This window comes from Panthera uncia (genome assembly GCF_023721935.1).
Source record: "Panthera uncia isolate 11264 chromosome A1 unlocalized genomic scaffold, Puncia_PCG_1.0 HiC_scaffold_17, whole genome shotgun sequence".
In the NCBI taxonomy this organism is placed as follows: Eukaryota; Metazoa; Chordata; class Mammalia; order Carnivora; family Felidae; genus Panthera; species Panthera uncia.
In genome coordinates, this window is record NW_026057577.1 from 98323154 (window position 1) to 98328985 (window position 5832).

At 34.9% G+C, this 5832-nt stretch overlaps 1 pseudogene; it reads left to right on the forward strand.

Annotated features, from left to right (window-relative positions):
- Positions 1-4821: 4821 nt before the first annotated feature.
- Positions 4822-5554, forward strand: LOC125935269 (40S ribosomal protein S6-like; annotated as a pseudogene).
- The last annotated feature ends 278 nt before the right edge of the window (positions 5555-5832 follow it).

The following is a 5832-nucleotide window of genomic DNA, read 5'->3' on the forward strand; positions in this document are numbered from 1 at the left end:
CCAATTTGAGATATATTAAAAATCATGAGAGAGAAACTAAAAAGTTTATAAACTTTATAGTTCTTGGCTTGAGGATTTAATTTGAAGATGATCTTAGTTTGGCAATATTTTTATAATTGTTAATGAAAAGCCTGCCAATTCACTAAAGAATGAAAAGTAGTTTTATCACGTATACCCCTAACCTAAACATATATTATCATTTTGTTCATTTGTGATTCTCTAAAGGACAAATTAAGTTTTCATCAAATGTATTCATAAAGGTTAATTTTTTGAACAACCTTCATATTAATTGCTCTACTGTAAATTTCCTACTCATTCTCACATTGAATAGACCATAATATTAAATTCTGTTTATTAATTTATCAGTTCAGTATGATCATATGCAGATAGAAATTTCCCTTAACATATATGTTAAAACAACTAACTGGTTATATGAGCACAGGGAAAAAAACCTCTTACTTAATTTTTTGTTTATTTGTTTAATGCTGTTCAAGTCTTGTTTCCGAGGTGAAACTAATTATTTTTTTATATTAAACAGTGTCTTCTCAATTTCCTTTATCCCTAAACTTCCCTCACCATTTCTTCCTCATTGCCCTCAGGGTATGAATAATAAAGAGAATGAGGACAAATTTTTGGCATTTAAGAGAGCACTTAAGTAAATTTTGTTAATGTATTATGGAGATAATATTCAATGAAAATTAAGATTTTCAATTTTATTTTATTTATTTATTATTTTTTATTTATTCTCAAATTAGTTAACATACAGTGTAGTCTTGGCTTCAGGAGTAGAATCCAGTGATTGATCACTTACTTATAACACCCAGTGCTCATCCCAACAAGTGCCTTCCTTAATGCCCATCACCCATTTGCCCCACTCCCATCAATTTTAAGAGGCAATCACTTAAGTTTTGTTTTGTTTTACTCAATCCAAAAGTTTACCTTTAGGTATAGAGAGCAGTTTGAAGTCTCAAAGAAAAACATTTATAGCAGGAGTCAGTGACCTCTTTTCTATAAAGGACTGAATAGTAAATATTTTAGGCTTTGTGGGTTATATGATCTTTGTCTCAACTACTCAACTCTGCTCTACAGCAGTCATAGACAATAAATAAATGAGTGAGTTTGCCTGTTCCAGGAAAAGTTATTTATGGACACTGAATTTTGAAATCCATGGACTTTCTGGGTGTCATGAAATATTCTTTTTATTTTATTTTCTGAGCATTTAAAAATGCAAAAATCATTTTTAACTTGAGGACCATACAAAAACAGTGGCTGCATGTAGCCCATGCACCATGGTTTGCTGACCCTTGGTTTATACTGTAAATCATGATGAAAAAAGGATGTCATAAAAACTGTATCATCCCCAGACTAATGAGAATTCTGGACTCTACTAATCTATACTCTACCTCTCTAGGAAAGTTATCTTATAATGACATGGAAATAGATTTTGCTCTCTAAAAGTGCTGACTTGATCAGTGAAAACACTTATGATCAAATACACTATTTCAAGTTGAAGGTACTGATGCTGGAGTGAATTATTGTCCCTAAAATATGCACTGTGTAATCCATGAAATCAGTGAATGTTACCATTTATGGAAAAAAAAAAGACTTTACGGATGAGATTGATCAAAGATTTTGAGATAGGAGACTATCCTTAAATACTGTCATATTGTGTTTATGTGAGAGATGCAGAGGGAGATTTGACAACAGAAAAGGAAAAGACAACATGACCAAGGAGGCAGAGATTGGAGTGATGTGGTCAAGGCAAGGAATGTTGGCAGCTACCAGAAGATAGAAGAGGAAAGAAACAGATTCTCGTGTAGAGCTTCTGAAGGGAGCCCTGTCCAAACCTTGATTTCAGAGTAGTGAAACCGAGTTCTGGTGTCTGGTCTCAAGAATTTTAAGAGAATAAATATTTGCTGTTTTAAGCCATGAAGTATGTGGTATTTTGTTACATAAATTACAGGAAACTAATACAGCTTCCTAAGAAACAGCACTAAGAATCTACAACCTTATTGGAGGAAGTGGTACTCTGTTCATTTTTATATCTTTATTTTGTTTTCTATCATTAAACATTAGAGATGGAAAGGGATGTATAGGTGACTTATTATCCAAGGTTGGGATCTATATTAAAAAGCCATGCCCCTTTTGTTACAAATTTTTTGGTTATAAAATACAACCTTATGGAACGATTCATTGTAAATTTGGGCAGCTAGTTAATTAGAAAAATAAATTTTATTCTAACCTTAATTGTGCTTTCCTGTAATTTCCATTGACTGGTCCTAGTTGTGCTCTCTCAAGCTTTAACCTTTTTCATTAAATCACAATACTTTAACATATTTGACAAAAAAAAAAAATCATGTCAATCCCTAGACCCCTCCCTACCCCACCCCAGAGTATCTTACCCTAACCTAGAAATATTCTCAAAGAAAATTTATTTTGTCCCATTTATTATCTTGTATGTAACAGTAATTTCTGAAAACCTCATCATCTGAATTCAAGAAAAATGGTAGGAAACTATCAAATTGATAATAATAGTTCATTTCTTGTGAGATTATTACATGCTAGGCAGTGTACTAATGGCATTATCTCCAATTTGCTATCCCTATTTTACAAAGGAGGAAACAGAGTTTAGGAGAATTTAAATCATTTTACCCAATAGTAAGGGGTTGAAATGAAGATCTAAATTCATATTTTAAAAGACCAAAATGTATGTCCTTAATCACTATGCTGTATGGCAACCAATGGTTTCTTATGCCCTCACGACTGTTCCTAGTATTTAACTTGAGGTTACAGTGGAGGGATTTGAAGGAAGGACCTTATCAAGAGGAATGCTACACATCTTCAGTGCACAGAATACACTTTAACTTTTTAAAACACAGCTACGGTATTCAATTAGCTCATGTGGAGCTCATGGTCAATTAAAAATCCCATTAAAATTTTTTTAATGTTTATTTATTTTTGAAGGACAGAGAGACAGAGGATGAGTGGGGGAGGAGCAGAAAGAGAGAGGCACAGAATCTGAAGCAGGCTCCAGGCTCTGAGCTGTCAGCACAGAGCCTGATGCGGGGCTTGAACCCATGAGCTGTGAGATCATGACCCAAGATGAAGTCAGACGCTTAACTGACTGAGCCACCCAGGCACCCCAAAATTTCCATTTTTAAACAGAAATACTTGTTAAATCAGGGCCCCTATTTTGTGTTTATGAAAATTCTTTCCTGAAACAATGTGTAATAATAATGTGTCTATTAATTATCCAAGTGCCTAAATTCACAGAGTAGATTAACTATAATCCTTGATCCACAACATCTTCTCATTATTAATGACTTAGCTACTTTTAATAATGTAGTACATACCTGTGAACACACTCTGTAGTACAAAATCATGTTTGCCATTTTCTTCTTTTCCTCTTATTATAGCTTGTCACATTTATACATATTGTTTGTCTTCTTTGTATTTCAATTATATTATATTTATATTTCAATTTTTGTTGCACTTCAGTTGTTGAACTTATATAAAGGACATCATGCTACATCTACTTGTTTGGGAGTCTTTCATTTAATATGATATTGCTAAGGTTCACCTATTGTTGATATGGCTTATTTAATTTCTCTGCTGGAAATAATCCATTGTGTAAATATTACAGTATATTCATTTACAATGGGAAACACTGGTCACTGTGAACATTGAAAAAAATATTCACATTTTTGTTGTTATTTTTTAGGGTACCCGATGAGCAAAAGCTGTTGACTTTAACACAGTCACATTTTTATTTTGTTTAAGAACTTTCTCCCTGGGGTGCCTGGGTGGCTCAGTCAGTTGAGTGTCTGACTTCAGCTCAGGTCATGATCTCGCGGTCCGTGAATTCGAGCCCCGCATTGGGCTCTGTGCTGAAAGCTCAGAGCCTGGAGCCTGTTTCAGATTCTACGTCTCCCTCTCTCTCTGACCCTCCCCCGTTCATGCTCTGCCTCTCTCTGTCTCAAAAAATAAATAAACATTAAAAAAAAAAAAAGAACTTTCTCCCTGGTATCCAAGTTCTAAACAATACTTATCGATATTGTTTACTGAGTTTGAATTTTTCTTAGATTTAACACCCTTGATAAATAGTGAGCTAAATTATCATATGAAATAAGGATTGGATTTTATCTTTTTCCTTGTAGATAATCATTTTCCTACCTCCATTGAATGGTGTCTCCTTTTTTACCAATGGGAGTGTCATCTTTGTGAGATGTCTAAGTTCTAATTTAGCAGGAATCTTTTTGGGATCTTTATTCTATTTATTTGGTCTCTTGGTTCAACTCTATGGCAATAATATACTTTCTTAATTACTATAGCTTCATAACAAGGCATTATATCATTTAGGAAAACTGCCTTTTTATAACAAAAGTAATTTTGTAGAAATTATTAGTCTTCACCAATGTCCTCTTGTCCTCTCCTTCTGTGCAAACATTTTATTTCATAGCTTTTCACCATTTAGGAAGACTCGTGACAAATTCTAGCTAATGAAATTTTATTTGAAATCATGTGTATCGCTTCCAGACAGAGGCAACAAAATGCCCATTCTCCAATCTCTCTTTTCCTTTCTCACAATGTCCAATTAACTCTGCGTTTCAAACAGACAATGTGATGGAGGCCCAGACATCCCAGATCACATTTCTCTATGGACATAAAAGGTGAATGAAGATACGTTTTGTGTAAATAAGGTATTTATGTTTTGGAGTGGCTTATCACTGTACCGATGCATTCAAATCCATCGACAGTCATTTAACTATGTATAAAGACCTTTTTTTTTGTGGCGCCTTGGAGGCTGTAAGCTGCTTCAACATGAAGCTGAACACCTCTTTCCCAGCTACTTGCTGCCAGAAACTCATTGAAGTGGTTGATGAATTCAAACTTCATACCTTTTATGAGAAGCGAATGGCCACAGAAGTTGCTGCTGATGCTCTAGATGAAGAATGGAAGGGTTACATGGTCTGAATCAGTGGTGGCAATGACAAACAAGGCTTCCCCATGAAGCAGGGTGTCGACCTATGGCCATGTCCATTTGCTGATGCGTAAAGGGCATTCCTGCTACAGACCAAGGAGGACTGGAGAAAAAAAGCACAACTCTGTTGGGGTTGCCTAGCTTTCTCAACTTGGTCATTGTAGAAAAAAAAGGGGAGAAAGATATTCCTGGACTCACTGATACTACTGTGCCTTATGGACTGGGACCCAAAAGAGCTAGCAGAATCTGCAAATTTTTTAAACTCTCTAAGGAAGATGATGTCCACCTGTATGCTGTGAGAAAGCCCCTAAACAAAGAAGTTAGGAAACCTAGAAACAAAGCACCCAAGATTCAGCATCCTGTATTCCATGTGTCCTCCAACATAGATGTTGGCGTATTGCTTTGAAGAAACAGTGTACTAAGAAAAATAAAGAAGAGGCTGCAGGACATGCTAAACTTTTGGCCAAGAAAATGACAGAAGCCAAAGAAAAATACCAGGAACAGATTGCCAAGAGACAGAGGCTGTCTTCTCTGAGAGTTTCTACCTCTAAGTCTGAGTCCAGCCAAAATTGAGATTTTTCTAAGAGTAACAAATAAGATCAAACATCAAACAAAACAAAACAAAACTATGTATAAAGAAAAAAAATGTTTTGGTTAATAACCTTGCACACTGACACTAACATGAGTTAGCATACAAGGTTTCTTTCTATCTGTGGAATTTATTCATAAACTGAAAGTTTAAAATTATCCTCCCTACCTAGTAGCTCCAAGTTCAGAGACATTTTTATTTGAGAAATAAGATTGTAAGAGAACATGAGACAGCAGATGGGGAAATTGGGAATCTGATGCTT